Raw genomic sequence first — 25204 nt, 5'->3', positions numbered from 1 at the left:
GGTGTCATTATCAGCCTTATCTAATGGAAAACATCTGCTCGCGTAGCAGCACCCCCACAGGAGAACAAGTGACGCTGTCAGGAGTAAAAGAAAAAACGAGAGAGTGTGAGAGAGTCTTCTCGGCATCACTTGCTTCTTCCTCTCTCTGTGTCGGACGGGACACTCCCCCTTCTCCTCCTCCGTCTCTCTTTCTCGCAGTGTGCCAGAGGAGCGGCGCTGCTGATTGAATCAGGCTCTTTGTGAGCTGATGCTCAGTAATCACGGCACGCAAATCAACTCTCTGCTCCAAGCAGAGTCAATGTGTGAGAGGCCAATGAAAAAATCCTACGGTTTCCATTTGAACGCTATTTGTTACTTACATCTGTCTATCTAACTTGTACCTGTCCTCTATCTTGCATGATGTAACCACTCAATGTGTGTGTTTGTTTGTCTGTTTGCAAGTACGTGAATGAAGAAATGCGAGAGAAATGTGCGATTTGATTTTGTATTAATGAAGCAGTGTTTCTCACATTAGATGCTGCATTATAATTATACTATTTCTCAACAAAATACTTAACATTCTGTGTAAACCTCCTAGATTAATGTTGTCATCAATCTTTTTGTTTTTCTCTTGTAGTTTCATTCCTGAGAGAGAAACTTCACCATGCAATAATCTGTAAGTCTCTGTTAAAATGAGAATACTCTAAGCACAAACAGACATCAACTCACATGGCTCTCTTTTGTGCCTCATATCCACGCTTTTTACAGAAGCTGCACACGGTTTCCACATCTCATGTGCTAAATGTGTAATAAATGTTCAGAATTCTGTGAAATTATGATACAATCTGTCCAAGCTCAGAATACTATCTAATTGGTATCGAAAATATGCAAATTATTTACTAAACATTTAACTATCATGACAGCACACGTGAATGTTTAAATTCAATGTGAATCTTGAGTTCTGTGTTTGTAAATTTCTGTCGGCTTCCTTCTATTTGATCATAAAACCCACATATGTTCTGTCCATGTGCTTTATATAATAAGGTGTGTATGGATTCAATAAGGACTGGTGGGGGAGGTTCTCCACATCGCCAGCACATGCTAATCTATGCAATCTATGCTCAGAGAACCAATGTTGATGTTTGTGGGGGAAGGAAATGTCTGTGAAGATGCGTTGGGTTCGAGGAAATATCATAGAGCTGAATGGCTGCTCCTGTCTCCTAAGTGTCACCTATAACAGACTTCAGCTTTATCCTTCCTCATGTTTTCATTCTTATTGCTTTTAACAGCCATATTTTAAGAATATGTGGAGGAATTGTACCTGTATTTAGCACTATGGTTTTGATGGACTGTTGGGTTTTGAACAGGGTAGAGACGGGGGCTTATTAACTCAACAGTGGTGGGAGGGGTCAGGCTGGGAAAGCTCTTTGTGAAGGCAGGTGGGTAGATCAGTCTTCTGTTGTGTCGATCAGCTGCTGGTGTCAACTGAACATTTATTTATGGAAATGTCATTTTATCATGACTTTTCTTGTAATCTTTAAACAATATCCCGACCGTGACCTCTGTTTAAATCAGTTTCTCAGACTTGTCATGTGAGAGAAAGGGGGTCAGAAACATGCATTGAGAATGAAATTGGGCTTGTATGTTGGACATGGTTTACAGACAGGTACATTTCAACATAAAAACTGAACTGCTCAAGCTTTAAATGGAACTGCTCGATAGCCTTGCAGAGGATTTCCTAATTGCGTCACCTGCTGAGGTTGCGTGGTGACAGCAGCAGGACACACCAGAGACGTTTCTGACTTGTTTAAACAAATATGGAGCCAGAAAATTAATATTTTATTTTAGAGAATATGACACGTTTATATAGATAAAAGCAGCCCAACAGTATATTAAATCAACCAACCTTATAAATTTAAAACAACAATGCACCGATAATGTTAATTAACAACATCATATATAATATTAAAACACTAAAATTGACGTTTTTTGTGAAATACATACTTTTATTTAACAAAATTTTGGGGTTGCTTTGGAAGCAACCTTTGAATCGGGACAGTCTTACCAGCCTTCAGTCACGCTGCTGTGACACAATGGGTCTTATAAGACAGCCTTCAAAGCACGTAGCCTCCGAATTGGGATATTGCCTATGGTTGACCTCGTGCTACCATTGAGTGTATCTGAAATCCTATTTTTAAAAACTCTTTGAGTTGTCGCTCAATTGTGAGTATGCTTTGTCTTATTTATTCAGTTGATTTGTATATGGAAAGGATGTTTTTTCCGTTCCTATTTGATAATGCTGTAGCATTGTTAATTCTAAGTTACTGATGCTATTGCTGTGCTACTTCTATACTAGTCATTCTTAAGATTGGTCTATGGTCCTGATCGGTAGTGCTACTTCTCGTCTATATGACGATAGCACTATGTGTGAGGATTGGTCGTCCTTTGGAATGTTTGGGGGCATTAATGTGTCTTTTGCGTGTCAATATATGCAAGGGTGAGATGAATAAAATACAAGAAGACATTTGATGAGTGGTTGTTTATGAAGGAGTACAAGTTTTATCGGTACAGCTCGAAAATTCAGTAGAACCCCTCAGAGTAACAGCCGTGAAAGTTAGGGTTGTTGCAGTTCTACTTGAAAAATAACAATAGAACCCATTATGATGTGACACTCGCATCTGGTGTAGACAGTGTGTAAGATGGTTCGTCATTTTTTTACGGTCAACGGGTGGCACAAACAAATGTGCCTATATGTTCATCACATAAAATAACACAAACATTTATTTTTTAAAATCAGGACAGCCATGGACTGACATCTCTGTCATTGTTCATGAACGCAATTGATATTTCTGTGATTTATATATCTGCTAATCTTTGTTTGTAATTGTTAGGATGTTGTAGCTATACTGTATATACCACATAGGATGTAAAACATGATAAATCTAAATTATGTTTTAATTTTGTTTCTCCTGACATAATTTGCAATGTGGAAAGTTTTCAGTTCTTGTGCATTGGTGATTGTAAAATGTTTTTGTCTTTGTACTTCATGCAGAGCACAATGTCAATGGGTCTGGAATTGTTTCATTTGTTAAAATGTATTACTGTCTTTCCGTATTACAAATCAAGCAATAATGGAAGAATTTGCATACAGATGAAGTCAGAAATAAAAAAGGCTGCTGGTTGCTTCCTGCTGTGCTGTCTCGTGCCTTGTTTTAAAGGATGGGAATTGAAAATGGTAACAGGCAGGCTGTTTCTTGAAAGACTTTCATTGAAAAATGACAATGCGATAACAGAGGTTGACTGTAGATTGTGGTTTAGCTTTAAAAATTGAGTGGGAAAAGAAAGACTGTCGCTTAAATCCACTGTTTTTGCTATTGCATTGCTATTTACTTACATAAACATCTGTTCAACATGCCTACAACAAGCCCTATTACAACCGGCACAAACTGGTTGTGACTGAAGCATCCTCAAGGGGCATTGTGGTTGGTCGGACACGTTTTTGCTCTCTCTTTTCAGTTTCTTTGCGGTATGTTCTGATTGCTTTTGGCCAGGCTCATGATTGATCAAGTGCAAAAGAGGATTAGCGGATGCAGAGAGAAGGGATTCAATTCCGGCTGTGCTCGTATTGCTTATGGCATTCAGCTCTCCTGCAATACGCACTGGAAGGGCGAAATAGTGTTGTGATCCAACCTCAGATCTGAGCTGAGACTCGTAAACTTCCTTCCAATGGTTTCCATCCATCAGCATTAAACTGACAGAACACTCAGGAAGGCATCAGCCATGTTGGTCGCAGTTAGACACCAGTCTGACGGATGAAATGTGCTTAGACCAGTTACAGTCTGTTTTTTTCATATAAAAAGTATTTAAATGGCTCTGAAAGGATGTGGAATAAGCAGATCTGGGTATTTAATGAAGAAGAGCAATGAAAAACATCTGATGATACGCTCCCCGCAGTGATGATAGGTCCCTAATCCGCATTTGGGGAAAGAAGTGGAATATATTTATGTTGCCTTGCTGTCACACATGCAGGGGTGGCGTTTGCGTATGGCAGAGTATGGCAGTTGCAATACCCTAACATTCAGACAAAACAGTGGAAACAAAATGTAAATATTGATGCTCATTAAAGATTATTATATATTTTAGACAGCCCTTGTGTATTTAGCATGGACTTCGGAAGCATTTATGAAAAGTGAAAAGGCAACATTTACTCGCCAACAGCTTCATTTGTGTAGTGAGTAAGAGGCGTGACCTGTAACTTTGACACTATTGCGCTGCAGGTTCCAATCCACCTTATATCTTGTCTACACTTTTACATCACATTTTAGATCATAAAGGCATTTATTTTCAACAAAATGAATAAATTATAAAAAAAGTTTATATTGAAGTGTATGGTAAGGGAAGGGGTAGAAGGGAGGTCTTTATTATCGACATATGGCTATAAAATGGCAATTATTGTTTTTTAACAGTCACAAAGCAATCTGATCTGCCCAAGCCAGATGTATAAATATTGCAAGATTAATAATATTTGTTAATTTGAATTTGACAATAAAATTTGAAAATAAAAAAATGAACACCATGTCCCAATCTTGCGCAGTCGCTGGTTATTGCACTAAATATCTATACGTTTTTTTGATTACCTGTGTTTTCATTTGGATGGCTTCAACCTCGCCGATACAAGGTAACACATGTTTTATATTTAATCCTGTTTGCTGTTAATTTAATATTAAATTGCTGTTAATAATATATTGCCTATGTTTTAGACTCGTACCCGATTAACATTGTCGTTGGTGGTTTTTATTGACAACATCTGGCTGTGGGTTTGAAGCGATTGTCAAACACAGTATAAATGGCAGATGGTTTAGTAGATGTTTTTTGGAATAGCCCTTATGCTGCAGAATTAGAGCTTTAAAAAGTAAATTTTAAACGATATGAAGGTGGGTTTGTTATCTGTAAATCTTTGTGCATGTTCTTGCATTCATTCAGTTTCGTGGAAACAGACCTAGGTTTTGAGGAAATGCGGCCACTGCACACATGCTTCTGAATGCATTCAGGATCAATTCTGGAGGCCATGAGAACACTTGGTGATATGAGAATGCTCTATCACCCATGGAGTGAAGCCGTGTCTTGGGAACCACTAAAAAAACACATTGAGAAGAGGGCAAATTTCAACATGGTGTGTAAGACAATAATAGATCATACAGGAACTGAGGAGCCAGGTCATGGAAAGCTTTAAATGTTAACATAAGGATTTTAAAATCAATACAGTATCTGACAGGAAGCCGGTGTAAAGACTCCAAATCAGGATAAATATGATCACCAGACCTACCCCAAGACAGAATTCTAGCAGCCGAGTTTTGTACATATTGTAGTTTGCTAATGGATTTTTTACATACTCCAGCAAGGAGACCATTACAATAGTCAATATGTGAAAAATAATAACAATTTATCAACCTCTTAGCAACTGGACAACATAGGACGTAAACAAGCTATATTTCTCAGATGGAAAAAGGATGTCTTATCCGTATTCTGAATAAAATGCTCAAATGACAGCGAAGCATCAAAAATGACTCCAAGATGTTTTTGTTTGCTTTGAAACTACAAGGCGGCACCATCGATTGATAAAGTTATAGTGCCTGCATTTCACAGCTAATGGGGAGAGCCAATGAGCATAACTTCAGTTTTGGAGCCATTTAGAGACAGAAAATGATCAGACATCCAGTTCTTGATCACATCGACACAGTTAGATAGATCCGAAACCTGTGACCTTGACCTGGTCTTGAATGAATATAAATCTGTGAGTCATCAACATAAACATTATAATTAAGGTTAAGAGATCTTAGTAGTTCACCTAGTGGATATATTAACGTGCTGAAGAGTAAAGGACCCAATCCTGACCCCTGTGGGACACCAGTATATATAAGACCAACCTTAGATCTTTCCTTCAGTAAGATAAGACCTGAACCAGTCAAGAACTGTCTCTGACAAGCCAAGTACAGATTCAAGATGGTGAAGTAGCAATGTATGGTCAAGGGTATTGAAGACTGAGCTAAGGGCCAAGAGAACGAAAAGGGACATAGAGCCAGAATCAGAAGCTGTTAGCAAGTCATTAGTGACTTTTTTTTTTTTTTTCAGCGCATGGAGAGAAACTAACATTTAATGTGCGTTCTATGGACATTAAATCACTTTTGTTAATGTCTTTTGATAAGGACATCTTAACGTCCTTGACCCACATGTATTTTGAAAAACGTATTAATGTGATATTATCTTTTTATGGGATAACCTTGATTTTTTCACAGTTTTCATGTGTCTTGTCACGCTATCAGTCTTTCACATTGCTGTTGAATGACTTTGTCACTCCTGAGGTTTGATTTTTAAATTTAACAGACACTGGACTGGAATGGCCACAATATATCTAGAAATGATCATTTGAAATAAAGCAATTTTAGGCAGTATATACTATAAGTATAACTTGAAAACTACTGTAATTGGTCACTTTTTCCTGTGACCAATGTACCACTGTATATGAATTGCTGCTTTCTCTTGAAAATTCAGACTGAGTTGAAGTTAATGGATGAAGTGTAGATGTTCTCCAGATGTATGGACATTGTGATGTACAGTAAGCTTCTGTCATTGTAATCCAAATGCACAGCCTTCTTGAGTAGATAAGAGAACATCGCTCTCTGTGGGAAGTCATTTTGGACCAGTCATGTAGATCACACAGCATGCCAAAGATCCACATGAGTCGTACGTGATTGTTTGATTGTGCCATGTGATGTGGTTTAATGACATAAGATTCAAGCCTTTCCATAATGGTCAGTCACTCTGTTTAGTTGACTCTGACCTGCTTTTCTCCAAAGTCGTATATGACTCAGCTAGTTTGATCTGCCTTCAACCCTGAGGCATGCTGGGCTGTAAAAATAATACACAAGAAAGAGAAAAAGCACAATTTGAGAAATATGATCTGTCTTCTGAAAAACTCCCGAGCTAGCCATTGCAGTTTTAGACAGACGTTTGTGTAATGGGGGAACCAGAAACTCACAGATCACCTTTATCTCCTCACATTATATTAAAAGTGAAAATGTAGTTGTTACCTTAAGGAGCTATTCCTACCTCAACTGATCCCTTAAAGAGTCTATGAAATGACTTGACAAGTGCACATTTATTTCTTGTATTGACGTATTTCTCATTAGAAAAGGTTCTTTATTTAAAGGTGTATTACTGTAGATGTTCATGTGTTTCTCCTACACCCCTCCATTTCTGAACTCATTTCCATAGCTTTTGTGTTTCTTTTAGAAGTGACTTTTTTGGCTGTTATTTCACAGAGGTGAGAAATTTGAGGAGGTACACTGTGTCCTGCTGTGCTGTGCAACTCTGGGCGACATATAAAGAAGTGTGGAGATGGTGGTGTTATGCAGCAAAGGTTATTGTGCTCTATTTGTCTGCATCGTTTCTTTTTTCTTTCATGGTCCCCTGAGGCACGCCTGACTCTGTCAGGGTCTGCTTCTCAGGGCAGAGAGCTGAACAGAGTCGAATGTTAACCTCTTTAACAGCTGCACATTACTGCATGGTAGCAGTATATATCCCAAGGCTTCTTTCTTCTTTGTGTAAAAGGATAAACGGAATATAGCAGGGCTTCAGCTCAGTATGCACACACACACAGACACACACAATAAACACAGCACAGAACGCCTCTGCTGAGTTGATATGGAAGGCAGGAAGATGATTGTGAGGCAAACAGGGTCTGTACAGACTGATCCTTCTTCACCGGGGACGTGTGTGTCCTCAGACAAGATACTCTCAACACACAGAAATTCATCAGCATTGTGTGTTTGTGTCATTTCTAGCCTCATGAATAAATGATGACTTGAGGAAAAGCTGTCATTGCATTGGGTGGAGCTTATTCATTTTTCTCTACAGAGTATAGCTGGGTTTCAGTCACATGATTATGATGACGCACGAAGGTGGGGCGATTTCAGATGGAGGGCAGGAAGTAAACATGGAGAATACGTCTATGGAGGAAACCGTTGCAGAGAGTCAGTATTGTATGAATTTAGAACCAGTTTCAAGAAATAGATACAAGGAGTTAGTAAACAGATATATTGGACGTGACCCGTTCCTCATGAAGATGAGTGAGTTTTCGGTCGAACTTGAAGATTTGCCGACAGTGGAGGCTGTTGACATCACCAACTATCTGGTCCTTCAGACATCGTACTACACCAGACAGCAAATGAAGGCATATAAAAGTCTGGAGGCGTACAACTTTCTTGTCTCATACAACAGTATTGATATAACAGCAAGTTACAAACTCATATGTTTAATGAAAGGATCCAGGCACTCTTGAAAGTGGGCTGTGTGAAATTGCTGTTATTTCAATACTGTTGTATGAGACAAGATTACCAGGCTTGGTGCAGGTTGCTGGTGAGAATTTGCGGCCGGGCTTGCCGCTCGGACCGTCACATCCCCACTGGGCCCCCCCAAAAAATATTTGGGGCTTGACACCTCCGGACTCGGGACTTCCGGACTCGGGACCCCCTGGTTCCCGGCTGCCCTCCGTTGCCTCTTCTTTTTCAGCTAAGCCACCCGTCTGGTGGTCGGGTGAAGAAAAGAGGTGAAGGGCACAGCTGGCTCAGGGTTGGAAGCCTCCGAGGAGGACCCCGAAGATGTTCTCCTCCCCCGCTTGCCACGGAGACCAGTTGGTGGTGGTGAAGAGGCTGCAGAGGATGGGGAGAGGCCAATGACCCCTATTTGTAGGGAATGACCCTCGGGGATGACAGCCAGCAGAGAAGGAGAGCAGGACTCAACTGAGACCCTGGGCTTCGGCCGTTTCATGCCGTACCTGATCAGTTCGGTGAAGCCCAGCGGTCTCAGCGTCTGCATTTCCTCCCGCGTCAGAGGATTTTGAGGATTGAGGGTTGAGGCCGCCATTGAACAGGACCATCTGTTCCTGCTCATCATGGACCATCTCCCCTGCAGTCTCGAAGACGCGATCCGCGAAGTCAAGCACGTCGCCGTATCCCTGACGAACATTGCACAGGCGACGGGCCTGACTTGCGCGTCTCGCTTCTCTGCCTGCTGGGTTCGACTTTGGCTCGGTCATTCTGTCATGAATCTCGGGCCTGGCATGGGAACCCAATTGCAAGGCAGACAGGACAGGGGTATTAATTAACATTAAACAAGGACTACAAAAAAGGCTAAACAAAACCCAGTATGGGGAAAACAAGACAGAATACCTTTAACAAAAACCAAGAACACGGACTAACTAAACTAAGAAAACAAACACTGGGAACAAACACTAAACTAAGACTTACTAGACACCGGAAACAGGAACAAGGCAAGACGAGGGCATGAAACAGAGATACAAGGTTTGATAAACAGTTCAGGCGAGGACCAGGTCATATACAATGAACGAGCACAGGACAATGAAACATGAGGACTCTTTATAGGGAACAAACACAGGATAATTAACAAGAAACAGGTGTTGGGGATTAAGCACTCAGGGAAAGCTGACGAGGAGTGAGAGGGGTGGGGCCAAAGACGAGACACGAGAAAGAACTGTGTCTTTCCCACAAAAAACCGTCAGGCAATGCCATGGCTCCACTCGAGACAGGAATAAGACATGACATGATAGTGGAACCTTGAAAACTTTTATCCACTAGTCACTATTGGATAAAAGTATTACACTTGTTGAAAACATATTAACAGACTGATACATGTCGGGGCTCAGTTACTACTACTCCCATATCATTGAATCATATGAATTGTTGTTAAGTTATCTTTTTAACAACCCTTTTACAAACATGCAAGTTTTCTGGTCCAATTACACAGGTTGATTTTAGTTAATATGAATTATGTGAAGTAATCTTTTTTTACAACATTTTTGCAAACATACAATACAACATATAACATTTTCTGGTCCATATTAGACTACCGGTAACTTAATAATCATTACTAAGTAAATGAGCATTTAATGACAACCTAATGCTATATAAACACAGACACAAAAAAATAAGTTGTCTAGCTAACATACCTCCAACGAAGTGGTCGCTGCAGACATGGGCATTAACAGACTCTGCTCCTCCCGACCGCAGACATATGTTAAAAATCCACTTTCTACGGCGTTGTTCTGTGAGCTTTTTACATTTCTCACCTTTATGAGTGACAGTCTTTGGTACTCTGTAAAATCCCTTTCCCTTTTCTCGGTTTGAACGATTGGAGCAGCCGTAAACTACACAAAACATTGGCATTTTTTCAGACGACACTGGCAGATCCTCAGCTATTTCACTTCCTGCCCTAAATCTGAATTTCGCGCTCTCGCGATCCAGCAGCGTGACGTCACGTGAAACCAACCTATTGCAACATGTGAGGGCAACTCTCCAGTAGGGTTGTCACGGTACCATAAACATGTTTTAGGATACTATTTCAGCTGAAGTATCTCGATACCAAGTAGTATCACGATTCTGTGTAATTTTCATAATTCAAATCGCTACAAAAAACACAGATTTAGATGAAACATTTTGTATTTACTATAGTAAACTTTATTATACTTTGCACTAGAATAAGTTGTTGTATTCACTGTAGTAATTGGATAAATTGTAGCAAACTGTAGGCCTAGTAAACTTAAATATTTACTATGGTAAGGCTCAAAAGCACTAGTGTCTATTAGTTTTAGTAGTTTACAGTAGTAAATACTAAAGTACACAAAATACATTTTTCATGTGGGAACTAATTCAAATGTGGGACAAAAGTTGCTGATAGAGCATAAATAATACCTGCAAAAAAAAAAGCTCAAAGTTCAGTGCCAAGCGAGATATTGTCTTTAACAGAACTTGCTTTTCAAGGACTACAGAGAAGGGCTGGGTCGGACTACAGCCCTCTACTCTAGAAAAAAATCGATATCTACAAAGATTGACGTTTGCACATGCATTAGCAGACCTCTGTTACACTTCAAGGATCCGCATGTTTTTAACTGATGAAGTGAAGTTGACGCCATTGTTACAGTTCATCGCTAAAAGCCAAAGCTTATTAATTACAGATAGACTTGAAATATGTTAAATATAAAGTGTTTTTTGAAACTAGAAACATGAACATCCATTGTTGAAGACCCAAAAACACTATCAAAGCTTCGAAAACAGGGAAAAAATGGGGGCTTTAACCAACTCTTCAGCTTTCCTGTAGCTCAGTGGTAAGAGCATTGTGTTAACAACGCAAGGTTGTGGGTTTGATCCCAGGGGCTTGCAAATACCTATGTAAAATGTATAGGATAAAGCAATGTAAGTTGCTTTGGATAAAAGTGTCTGCCAAATGCATAAATGTAAATGTAACTTTTTCAAAATGCTAATTTGAATCATTATCTCGTCTGAGTCATTCAAAAAACACATTAATTTAAGAGATAAAAAGGCAGATGTAAGTGTTCAAATGAATATTAATGCGAATATGCAACATTAACTACGGTACTACAATTCTACTGTTTCAAAAATAGAGAGGCATCGCGGGTATTTTGAAGCTTTAGCATCGCAATGCTACCGTAGCACCCATACACATTGCAACCCTACTCTCCAGTCGCCATTTCCTTCTTAGCCTTCATTTATCAAACACCTTATCACCTTGAGCGCTGACCTGTCCCTAAACCACAAATCACGTAAGTCTGCTTTTAATCATCTCAGTTTTTTTCCCTCTTTGGCAAATTAAAAGTTCATTTGTTGTTGATGCTCCAATTCTACGGTTGTGTTTGTCTAGAGGCAGTTCTGAAGGTAGTAGGTTGGCAGTGTGTGTGTGTGTGTGTTCTCTTTTTTTGTTGGCGTATGGACATTTTTTATCCTCATTTTTTCTTTTCTTTCTTATATATTTTAACTTTAAAAATATTTTCCACATGGAACACATTGATAAACATAAAATGTCTATTACAAAGTTGTGTGCATATTAACATGATTTGGGCTTTGTGAGTCCAAAAATCCCTTTATGATTTGAAACAATGGTTTTAAAGGGATTGTTCACTCACCCTCATGTCATTCCAAACCTGTTCGACTTTCTTTCTTCTGCACAGCACAGTAGAAGATAGTTTAAAGAATTTTGGTAACCAAACAATATTGTCCTCTATTGACTTTAATTGTATGGACACAAAACCATTTCTCAAAGTATCCTATGTGTTCCCAGTTCAATCTAGCATTTGCCTGATATGTTATAATGAGAAATTATAGTCATATTTAGACAAAATGTCATAATGTTTTTTGAATATTATGTTTGGACATTACTGCTAAATAGGTGGATCAAATATAATTTTTCAGATTTTCTTATTACTGCTGATACATAAGAGATGCTGACATATTAAGAGAATACAGAAATCTGTATTCAGCAGCAGGCACTAGTGTCATTATGACTTATACATCACAGGTCTAGTAAAGGTCATGTCGATCATTTATCTGGGGACATTGATGCTGCATCATGACAAAGTTGTCATGGTTGAGATGGATTGATTTTACTTGTCAAAACTATCCAACTTCAGTTGTAATAGCAAGTGGAACTGTATGGTTCAGTGTGTCACCTGGAACAAATAATATTCTTTAAGATGTAGTGTTATTGCCTTCTTAGCGAAATACATCACAATACATGTTGGAGCCTGTAAGAAGAACATTCACATAGACTAAATATAGATTCTTGCAAATTGAGCGTAATACTGCTGCTAATGGTGACAAATGCTTCATTTTGTGGCTTGGCTTGTGTTTTGATTGCATAAATGCAGAGAATGAGGGATATTCGGGAAGAGAACTCATTTCTCTTGTTTTTTCTGCTTAACACCAACTCATTTAGCCCAGTTTTCCATTTTCTTGCTCGTTTTCCTTCTCTCTTTCCTTTTGTCAATCTTCTCTCTCTCATTCTCTCTCTCTGTTGCTCTGGAGGCATTAAAGAGCCTGAAAGCTCCCAGCAGCTGCTACAACGCAGATGGCTGACAGGAGGCAAGCAGTGGCAGCTTTGTCCAATTTGTGTGTGTGTGTGATTGTGTATCGGGGTGAGGTAGAAGGTGAAAGAGTGAGAGGGGTGCAAACCTGTTAAATTGCTCTTTACATGTATTTTTGCTAGCTTTTGATTGATTTCGCAGGGTTTGCGAAATCAAAGAATAGGTTAAATATGTGTATCACTCACTCAATCCGCCAGGAATTCTTTCCACACCTTTCATCCTTTCTTTTGCTCTTAGCTCCTCCTGTCGCCATCTGTGGCATCCCACTATCCTTTGTGCTCACAGGCATGGCAGTGCAAACTGGGCGAGAGCAGGCGGGATCGCTGCCCTCTGGTCAGTTTTGCTCATGAGAGGGAGTGATCCAGATGCTCAGCAGGTGTTTTTCTCCGATCAGAGAGAGAAATGCACAGTACATGCCACACACAACTTCTAACCACTGTTTTCCACATTACCTGAGAAGTGTGCTGCTTATGGGTGGCAAGATTATAGTGAGGCCATGTGTGTTTGTAGATATTTGTGAGAATGATTTACCTGGATAACATTAAACTTAAACAACAACACGTTTTAGTTGAGCTAAAATTATTTTTCTGCCTCACCCTTGGTTGATGAAGAACTACAGTATTTTTAGTATAACAACACTAACCACAAATTTGCCATTGGCTCACTACAGTATCTGTAGTTTACCCTTAATATTTGTAATAAAACTATGGTAATCAATCTGACATGTAAAACTCCATGTATAACTCGCTGCATTGATGCTAAATTTTGTAGGTGGTTTCTTGACAGTTTGTGTGCAGTATCCAGTGTCGTGAAATGGATAGAGAACCCAGATGCAGACAGCTATATAACAACACAATACTTTTCTTAAACTAAAGCATAAAACAAAACCCACAATGGGGAAAAACAGGGATTCTTAATAATAAAACAAAACACGAATAAGGGAAAGTTCAAACAGGAATACAGTCTTTAACAGGAATACAGACTTCAACAGGAGACACGAACGGGGTGTAACAATGGCATTAACAAACAATGAACCAACACAGGACGAAGGGAATTAGGACTAGATAAAGGGAACCTTAACAAGGGAAGATTGATCAGGGACAGTGACGGGCAGGTGACAAGATTCAAACACTAATGGGCACAGGCTGAACAGGTGAACGGGATAAAACCCTAATGGGACGCTAACGGACAACAAGGGGCGGGGCTAGAGGACGCGACACCGGAGAGAGAGCGTGGCATTACATTGCCTTTTTCCACATAGAACACATGGGTATGTCATGATCCTGCCACAAGACCTGAAAATCATGACAAGGAGACGCAGGATCATGACAATCCAGGGTGCGATTGGTAGTTGCTAGGGTGTTGTGGGGGGTTTATACAGTAGGTAGGTGCTTACTAGCCTGGTAATACCAAACTCTGCTACTTCGCTTGCTTCGTAGACAGAGACTGGAAGGGCTTAATTGACAAGCATCACCTCCCTTCAAAATGTGAACCAAACACACTTCTTGTTCAGGCTTCAGTTGGCCAAAACCCGGGAATATTCTCCACAACAAAGTGAATAGCATCCTGTGTCTCCATGTCCGCTGTCGTTTTGGATTTCCCTTAATACAATCTTAAATTTAGCATCTAAATCACGGCTCTCAGCACTCTCTGTTCACTGGTTGGTCGGCTGGTATGGAGCCGGAGATAAACGGGGAGATGGTTTGCTTTATCAGACTGAGTACAGAAGCGAAATGAAATTGAGCGGAAGTACAAAGTCTGACATAGTCATATATTCTGAAAATATTTTTTCAGAAATTATGAAATATTTCCTTAGTACAAAAGGTGTGATTGTTTCTTCTTGTTTCTGGTAAACCACGCTAGCCGTTATTTGGAACATTTAAAACTATGCTGTAAAAGCATTGGTTATCATTTTTTCACAAATGTTTGAAGCCCATTCCAGGAAGTGTATGATGTCATTAAAGGGATACTTTACCATCAAATAAAAATGTCCCCATATTTTACTCATTTACTCATTCAAATATCCAGACAGAACCGGCAGGCAAGTGTAAGGACAATTAATAGCAGGTGATTTGCTTGTGGGCTTTCGGAGGACATACAGAGAGAGAGAGAGAAAGAGAGAGAGCAGGAAAGTAAATGTGAACTCCTTCACACTGCTATTTCATTCACACGTTACCCTTGAGGCTTTAATTATAACTATAATATGCTAACCCACTTCTGCCTGAATATTCTCTCTGCACTTTTTCCTTGTTTATGCAGGTTCTTCCTATATTATTTGTAAGAACAGATTGAAATGGCGTTATTTTGTAATTATGATATTATTAAATTCATGCATTGATTATAATTAAAAGCTCTAACACTGTTTTGAATTAGCTGTTAAAGGAATAGTTCTGCCTAATACAAATATTAAATTTTTATTTACTGTATAGTCATGTTGTTTTAAAACGGCAGTCTTGTATTTATATCTTTGGAAAACAAAATTATCTTTAATGTTCACATTTTCCAATCAAATGACGGTTGATAGTAAGCATGTTTGTCAAGCTTAATAGAGATCAAATAAAAAATGAATTCTCATAAAGACATTTCATACATGGTTTATGTGAAAACCGTTTGGTATCAATGATGTCAAATATCGTGTACTACCCCATTGAGCTATTTTTATGTAAATGCAGATCCAGAGGTCATTTCAAAGCCTCAATGCAGGGAAAATTATTTCATAATTTTAATTTGTTGCATGAATTTAGAAGACCTGGAACTATTTGTGTAGCATTTTTTTGGCCTTTAAGTGGTCACCATTAACTGATTGTGAAGATTGTTCAAATTATTTCCTTTGTTGTTCTGTTGTTAAGTATATATGTTTGGAACACTTTGAAGGTAAATAAATATGACAGAATTTTACCGTGCAATATCGCTTTAAGAACTGTTATTGTGTTATGTTCCAGTCTCATTCCCAGTCTGGGCATTATTGTAAGTGTGCATTTGGATCTTGTTATGACCCACCACTATGATGCCCACAAGCTCATTTTTATTCAAAGCTGTAAATGCTGCCGGTGGGCTCAAACACAAGAGTGTTGCCTTGGTGATTTGAAGGGCAGGCTCTGGTCTAGTGGCGGTTTAAAATAGCAGGAATCCAGCAAATAAACTAAACTCAGCTTTTATTTATAGAGCGCTTTTACAATTTTCATTGTTACAGAGCAGCTGTACATGAAGATGTTAACTCAATTCAATTCAAGTTTATTTATATAGCGCTTTTCACAATGTGTATTGTTTCAAAGCAGCTTTACAGGGGCAAACAGGAAAAACAGATAAGTTAGAACACAGCACAGTGCATGGTGTTTATACAACGAGTAAGATCATTCTAATAAATAATATCTAATTTATAAATAAATAAATGAATGAATGCAGTCTCCCGGTGAGCAGGCCAACACTGTCCTGCTGTGGCGAGGAACCCAAACTCCAATGATTGATTAATGGAGAAAAAAACCTCGGGAGAAACCAGGCTCAACCGGGAGGGCCAGATCCCCTCTGACGTGTCATAGCTGCACTCAAACTGGTGACATGTGATTTTAGTTTAGCATTTAATACCAAATATTGTAACTTCAGCATTAATAAGACAAATAGTACGTCTCTGCTCTTGGTTGGGGATGTAGTGATCTGAGCTGGGATGGTCCGATTGTCATATTTCTCTTGCACTATAAGCTAACTATAAGCAATACATCAAATAACATACACGCAATTACACACACACACTAACACACCATACACACACACACACACACACACATAGGGACAGAAGATAAAAGAAGAGAAACACAGATAATATATTATGCAGACTATCAATCCCTATATGGGGTAGTAATAATTCACGCAAAATGTTACATTTAAAATAATATTAACAAGTACAAAATTCTAAAGCTGATGTCAGCAGCCTACGGCGAGCAAAACGAGTGCAGCCAGTGTTCAAACAGTGGCGAGGAACCCAAAACTCAGGCCCAGTCAGGGGAACCAGTACTCCTCTGTCACTACTGGTGTATCTCTTCAAGCTCGACAGTGCAAGCACAACTAGGTTAAATAAACAAAACAAAGAATGAAAAGAGGAAAATGATTTTATGTTAATATTCTAATAGCTAATTGAAGTTGCAATTTTGTTGTGTAGTGGGGACATGTCAGTTCGCCGCCTCCCTCTTTCAGCTCCACCATCGAGACCGGTAACAGACCTCAGAACAATGAGAAAAGACAACTGGAGCAGAATACCGTTCTACAAGTGCATCAGTTGTTATAGGAAGTGTTCCTGGTTTCGGTTGATCTAAATAATGCAACCCAATAATCCCTAGGGCAGTGGTTCACAAACTTTTCAGATCAAGTATCACCTTTAATAAAATTTGTTGTTCGAAGTACAATCTAATGATCGCCTAAGAAAATCATACGAATAAACACTCAAATTTATAGCTGTTTATCTTTATCTTTATACATCGTCCTCCAATTCTAATGTATTATTAATAATTTATCAGCTGTTTTTAAACTAATGAACATGTTTTTCCATGTTCTTCAAGGTTGTCAGCAGTAAAAGTGAATACAAACACTTTCTGTAGTGCACTGTAAACTGTAAGTGACTTTTATGGGGGATTTATTAACTTTGTGGTGACTTGCAGAAAGACTACAAACTAATATTAAAGACAAACAATGTTGAAATAATATTTAAACCAGAAGATAAATAAATATACGTATACTTAATATCAAGAGAACAGCTGTACAATAAACAGAGACTGACACTACTGCAGCGGCTCTTGCCAAAGGGGCGCGTCAAAGCTAAATCACAACACGCACTTCATTGATTTAACCTCGGGTAGATGCAGACGCGCGTTGAATTAGCACTTAACAACAGCTTTAAACAGCGGTTCAAGTTCAGAAATACATAAATGCTTCATTTGCATGCAGCTCAGCAGAAGAGAGAGAGAGGCTTACAAGCGCCTGTCTGCTCCCACTCTATGTTTGAGCTGCCTGTCATGCGTATGAGAAATTTACATCAACCAATGATAAATAAACGATTATTCATACAACTATATTTAAATTGAAACCCAGGCTTAGATGTATTCCGTATTAATCGATGATGTATTACACATTTAAAATAGTATTTAAAACACGAAGCGCAAAGAGTTTAAATTTTCTGCTTCTTCAAGTACCACTAGGTGTGCGCGTACCACAGTTTTGAGAACCACTGCCTTATAGGATTTGTATTATAGAATTGATGTGTACACAAGGTTGAAGAGATGCATCTTAAATCTAGATTTAAACTGAGAGAGTGTGTCTGCCTCCCGCTCATTATTCGGAAGACTGTTCCAGAGTTTGGGCGCTAGGTAGGAAAAGGATCTACCACTTGCACTTGATTTTGTAACTCTAGGTATTATCAACTGTCCAGAGCTCAATGAGCGTGAAGGGGCTGTATAGTAGAAGAAGCTCACTCAGGTACTGTGGAGCTAAATCATGTAGGGCCATATAGGTAGTCAGTAAGATTTTAAAGGACCGGGATAGTGTGATCAAGTAAGAATTGTAGCTGCCGCGTTTTGAACTAGTTGGAGTTTTAGTAATAAACCTACAGTGCAAGCGCCCAACAGTGCAATACAATAATCTAGGCTTGACTACTATTACTATTGAATAAAAGGCCCAGATTCCTTGCTGACAATGAGGGTTTTATTGAGCATCCGTCCATAGTCAAGCAGTATTCTTGGATGTTACGTATGAGGTTTTCAGTCCAATAAGTACAGTGTGTCCGTTGTCTGCAGGGTCTTAAGTATTAAATGTTGATAAATCAATTTAAGTAAAATTAAGGCCCTTAGAAGTATTAAAAAGTCTTAAAAGCCATTTTCAGGGGTATTAAATTGTTTATCATCTCTTCATAATTGTCCGAAGAGGAAATATGTTAAAGTTTGCCAGAATTTAATCATCATCAAGCGAAAAGTGAGAGGTCCCTGGACACCCGCTTGTTAAACAACTTCGTTGACTAATGGGGAAATGCAAGATTTCGTGCAGATGGTTGGACGATAAGGAGTTGGAACCATGGCTGATGGCCGTCTCTGGGAATAACCGCAGAATTACTGCTCTGTGTGTCTGAAGGCGACTAGGGTAGCCTGGATGGGGATCAACACTGTCCGATCCCACAAGTAAAGTGCTACCCAAAAAGCTGGTTTCTCTTTCTAATAAACTTGCATTGGGAAAGTCACTAAATTAATTTGCTTGTGCTTCGTTCCCACCCTTCTGAACTATGTTGCATTAATATGGAGTTATCACAACTTGTGACTGTTTAGTTGTGCTATCTTACAATCATTATATAGTAAATGTAAGTTAAAGGGTCAACAATGTAAAGATTAAAACTTGAAGTGGCGATGAGGTCTTAAAATCTTTATGAAAAGAGTCGTAATAAAGGTCTTATTAAGTATTAAATTTAGCTCCATAATTCCTGTATATACCCTGAAGTAACACTTCTGTCTTGTCCGAGTTCAACAATAAAAACTCATCCAGTTTTTTATATCAACTATGCTTTCCATTATGCTGTTGAACTGATTCATGAGGCCTCGAGGACATTTAGAGTTGGGTATTATCAGCATGGCAGTGAAAACGTACTCTGTGTCTCTTAATTTTATACCTCCTAGAGGTAGCAAATACAGTGGGAAGAGCAGAGGCCCTAAGACTGAGCTCTGTGGTACGCCATTCTGGACTAGTGATTCGTGTGATCTCATTGTTTATTGATACAAACTGAAAATGGTTAGATAGTACTATGAACAAAACAATTTTAATGCTATTCCATACTTAACATACTTTTCAAGTATATGTAAAGTGTGCTGTGGTAAATGGTGTCAAAAGCGGCACTAAGATCTAATAGCACAAGTAACGAGATGCAGCCACGATCAGATGGCAATAGCAAATCATTTGTTACTCTGATCAGAGCAATCTCTGCACTGTGATGTGCTCTAAATCCTGACTGGAATTCTTCACTGATGTCATTCCTTTGGAGGAAGGAACATAGCTGTGATGAAAATACCTTTTCAAGTTAAATTCGATATAGGTCTATAGTCCCTAGGGTCAAGTTGAGTTTTTATTTACAAAGGGAATAATAACAGCCACCTTATATGCTTTAGGGACATATCTTAATGACAGAGATAAGTAAATAATACTAAGCAGAGGATCTATAATTTCAGGGAGCATCTTTTTTTAATAAACTAGTAGGATCCCTCCTTGCAGAGATTGAGAGATACACAGTAGCAGACTCAGAATCTAAATAATCAAGCAGAGCTTTCTTTTTCTACAGGGAGTCACAAGTCAAACTCAAAGCAGGACCCTTGAATGCTTTGCCGCAGGCAGGAGCCTGTGATGTATTCCATAATGTTTGTTTTCAAATACATCATAGTGAGATGTCCAACAATTTTGGGTGGGTAAAAAGGATACGAGCTCTGTCTTTTACAAGTAAATCCTGCTGAGCCCCTTTGTCACATGTATGTTGTCAGTACATATTAGTCTGACAGAAATTTTAAAGCAACAAACTAAATCATATTATGAAGCTCCTGTCAGACTGTTATTATAACCTCTATATTCATGCACCACCGGCCAGAGAGACTACTTGGAAGTGAAGTGTAAGATCTCAAACTCTGCTTAAAAATAATAAATGTAAAAAAAGAGTGAGAGTGGGGGACAAGGTGACTGTACTTATTCAGAATTGCATATTCAGTCATTCTGCTATGTGGTTTATATGTAATATAAACAGGTGGCATCTGTCTCCTTCAGAATGTCACCTTAAAAGGGATAGTTCAGCCCAATATTTTTTCATCGTTTTCTCACCTCCAATTGTTTCAGATCTGTGTAAATGTCTTAGACCAAACATTTCTGGGTCAGCACTGACTACCATAGTCGGTTCATTTACTACTATAGTAGTCAATGGTGCCCAGAACTTTTCGTCTGCAAACTTTCTTCCAAAATGTATCAAGCCGGTATCACGCCGAAGCGTGTAACAGACACGCTGATCCATTTGAAAAGGCGTGTCAGTGTCGCGCTTTGCCTCCATTAGCCATGAACATGGCACGCGTTATTTCCACTTGTAAAACTGGAACGATTTTATAAAAACATATTATTTGCATTAATATATATAATAATTAATATTTTAGAGGACTAAACCCCACTTCTTCCCTCAACCTACCCACCTCCAAACGATTCAAAAACACGCAACACGTAAATAAAAGTCAGCCACGGCATTTATTAAAACACACACCAAAAACAGTATAAAAACATTACAAAAGGTAGTCTCGCATTCCAAGGCTTTTATAGCCATACCATATCATACACAGTAGGTTTTAATCACTGACGACCTTGTTCCAGGAAAGCAAGCAGTGTAAGATTGCAAAAATTAAAGTGTCGGAACAAAATATGCATTCTATCTAAAAGTGAATGCTCACCCAGACCTGTTTGAAACGCCTCATGTAACCACACCCCCAAAAATCAACTTCATGGTATGATTTGACTAAGACCGGCCAAATGTGTACGCTAGTAAGGTGGGCGTACCTGTCAGTACAATTGCCTTGGAACCTGATGTTGGTGATACATTTCTGTCACATGCTTGCAGTATTCGAACAATCACAACGCACTGGTTTACTTAGCCAATCATAGCACACCTCGCTTTTCAGAGCGATGAGCTTTGAAACAAATCCGCGCATTTCAGCATTTGGCTATGTTTTTTTCAGCATAAAAACATTTCTCATGACAAATGCCATGGATTGTGTTGTCATAATGTGCCATAAATAAACAGACTCTTCAGAAGTGAAGTGTACCATGAATTTAATGGGTGCAAGTCTAATTTTTCCAACTGACTTTCTTTCATGACTTTAATTTGGTCTTTAATGGCTAAGCCACGCTTGATAAAGCAAGTCATTAACGGGTGTTAGCACGCAACGAACGACCAAAAGCGTAAAGAGGATTAGCCCTCACTGACGCTGGAGTCACGTCTGTTTACTTTCAACTGTTTTACACAGTTTTTTGGACGCTTTATGGCACATTTTGTCTCGTTGCCTGGAAATGTAAGAGAATGTGAAATCGACCATGATAACCTAGTGCTTCTCCTCGCTTTAAATTTAGGCTTGTTGTATTCTTTTGAATAGTAATTGTTGAGATAGGCCTACTGTATGTTTCATTCTCAAGATGTGCTTGTATACAAGTTGAATATAACAGCTTGAATATGCATTGTCTAGGAACTATTTGGCTCAAGGCTATATCTGCTGTTTCAGCACCAGATGAAGAATGACCATCTCTCACAGTACAGGCAGAGCTATTGTCTTGTCTCAAAGACTGTTGTGGAGGAAGAAGCACTGCAGTTCCTGTTGCACGTTTCTCCTTCACATGGATGGTGAGGAAGAATTAAATTCCCTCATCTGTTCACTCATATCTTCTGAGTGAAAGTATAGAAGCATTTGTCAAGGAAACTAGAAAATGTTTCCACTGTGAGTTAAGGCTGCAACTCATTTCAGAAATAAATAAGCCTGTTTACAGGAGGTAGCACGCAGATCTTGCTGTGCCAGGCATCCCTAGATTCCCTCCCTGGAACTCATCACTAGACTTGCAGAAGGAACAGGAGGAAAAAGGATTGAACTGTGGGAACTGAACCCAGTTCTCATCACCTCTAAGTTTCAAATCTGACCTATGCACACCAGATGTGTGCATAAGTCCTTTTTCTATTTTTTTTCTTGAAGTGACAGTTGATGAAAGAACAGAATTAAATGCGTGATAAGACACGGCTTAAACAAATATTATTGTTTGTTTTAGATATCATGCGATTGTGTATACATGGTTTAAGGTGAAACAACTCTGTATTTTCCACATAATGTGCATGTTTTTTTCTCCTCTTTGCCCCGCCTCTCTGAAACACGCAGATTTTTAACAAAGCTCTTCACTCTGAAAAGCCAGGTGTGCTATGATTGGCCAGTTAACCAGTGCATAGTGATTGGTGGAATGCTCCAAGTGTGGAAATGTAGCGCCTCATACCATATTTGGAAAAGCAATTGTACTTAGAGGTACGCCTACACAGAGCCATTGATAGAGAGAGTCGCGTCTTCTACATTGACTCCAATGAAACAGTTTTTTCACTGTTTCAATAGTTCCCGGAAGTTTGGACGATCTTCACTCAGTGCGTTCAGGCAATTCACGCACACACGGGACACAGCCGCCACTCAAACTGCTCGCATCAAGTGTCAGATTGAGCAATTTATTACGCATAAATATTCAGACACACACGTTATAATGCCTGTCTTGGCGAGTATATACGTGTCCACAGTCGGTCGTCATCAGTGATCTGTGTAATAACTGTTTTTCCTTAATGTCTTAACGCCACCACATCTTTTTTTATTACTGCGGTGAAAGAATAAAATACATAATTTTGGTCATGCAAATAAGACTTATACATGATTGGAAACTGTTATTGGTCTACTTTTATTTGTGTGTACTCATAAAATGTTTTGCTGATTTTAAACGTAAAGCACATGTCTAAAGATAGTTTAAAGTGTCTACTTTTAAATGATCCAATTAATATTAATATTCTCGGATTATATACTATGTATGAAAGTAAAGATAGGTGCAGGTTATCGAGCATCAGCTTGTTATGTGATCACATCCTTGCACAGGGCGCTATATTTTACATGATATGCATAACAACAATAACACAACAAAACAGCAAGACTCTCCGGTTAATATGTTGATTAAACTAGTGTTTGTTTATTTCCTTTCTGTTTACCATTGTGTTACTACAGTAAATGTGTAATAACCATGGTTTTTGGGCCATGTTTTTGTCAGAACTCTTATTATTCTTAATTTTGAACATATTTTGACACCAGACATATATATATCGGTTCAAAATATCGGTTATCCGTCTACTTGACCTGTAATAAACGATATCGACATCGGCCCTGAAAAACGCATATCGGTCAACCTCTAGATTTTATGGAGGTCTGGGTGGTCATTCGCTTTTAGATAGAATGCATCTTTTATTCTGACACTTTAATTTTTGTAATTTCATATACACCATATGACCAATTAAATGTAATGTAAGTAATGAAACATTGGGATTTGTTATCCATATATTCAGATTCTATAATTGTTAAGAAAGTATTGCGATTAAATGTATCAGGCAACTTCATATTTAAAGTTTCAATCTGTAACTTTTTTATTTTTTTAATGACCATATATATAAATAATCAGTATTCATAATCATCTCCTTTCCACGATTTACAACAGCATGTAGAAATTGAGCTTTTGTCCGAGTTTCACACTAAATGTTAACCAACACTGTAACATACAATTTTATGTTTCAAACAGAGGTGCTTTGTGTAATATTTTGGAGGATCTATTGACATAAATCCAATATAATATTAATAACTATGTCTTCAGAGGTGTATAAAGACCTTACACAATGAAAAGTTATGTTTTTATTACCTTTGAGGTATTTCTATTTACATACACCACAGTCCCCTTACATGTTTTTTTTCCACTGAACCCCTAAATGGACAAACTGCTCTACAGAGTGTGTTTCGTAAAAATGTTATCTCCTTCCGCAAAGAAGCAAAAACGTAACAACATCTTAGTGCTGTGACAGCCACTTTAGTGCTTCAAACGGAAGGGGTGGAGTGAGCCGTTGGTTATAATTCACAACCTCACCACTAGATGCAGCTAAATTTCATACACTGGACCTTTAAGTATCTGCCATATTCACCTACAGCATTCAATTCAATTTGATTTATATAACGCTTTTCCTGAATCCTGAATGGCAGCTTGTTTAGGTGCCAGTTCAGGGTACATAGATCTAGAATAGGGCGCAATCCCCCGCCATTCTTGGGGACGATGAATTACGGTCTGTTAAACCCGTTGAACAGTCCCGAAGGGGACCAGCAGGGACCGTCCCGGACCGACCGACCAGCGATGGAATGGCTGGGGTGGTCTCGATCTCCCTGGGGTCATCCCGTCATGGCGGCTGCTGACGGGACGGTGGTCTCCTCCTCGATGTCTTCTTCCAGGGGCCGCCTGGACGGGGAGCGCTGGGGTCGAGGAGGGCCGGAGCCGCTGGGGAGCAGGAGCTGCATGGGACCATGATGGCGAGGCAGGATGTGTTTTAAAGGATGTCAGAATTTAGCGCTGGAGAATTTAGCTGCCAAGACGCCCAGGGGAAGTCGCTGAAGAGAAGGGACAGTCCGCTGCACCACATTGTATGATTCCAGCAAGTAGAAGATTAGCATAGATCAG

At 39.0% G+C, this 25204-nt stretch overlaps 1 protein-coding gene across 5 annotated transcripts in view; it reads left to right on the top strand.

Annotated features, from left to right (window-relative positions):
• apba2b (amyloid beta (A4) precursor protein-binding, family A, member 2b) overlaps positions 1–25204 on the top strand; it is an 84190-nt gene that overhangs the window by 15286 nt on the left and 43700 nt on the right. For 4 of the 5 annotated variants that reach the window (XM_056747673.1, XM_056747665.1, XM_056747637.1 and 1 more), the window contains exon 2: positions 617–655. The exons of the other annotated variant lie outside the window; for it this stretch is intronic. The gene's annotated coding sequence lies outside the window, so the exon portion shown is untranslated. The remainder of the gene's footprint in view (positions 1–616; positions 656–25204) is intronic. 5 annotated transcript variants of the gene reach the window in all.

Source organism: Triplophysa dalaica, chromosome 1 (assembly GCF_015846415.1).
Source record: "Triplophysa dalaica isolate WHDGS20190420 chromosome 1, ASM1584641v1, whole genome shotgun sequence".
Lineage (NCBI taxonomy): Eukaryota > Metazoa > Chordata > Actinopteri > Cypriniformes > Nemacheilidae > Triplophysa > Triplophysa dalaica.
This window is presented reverse-complemented; position numbering and strand designations above follow the sequence as displayed.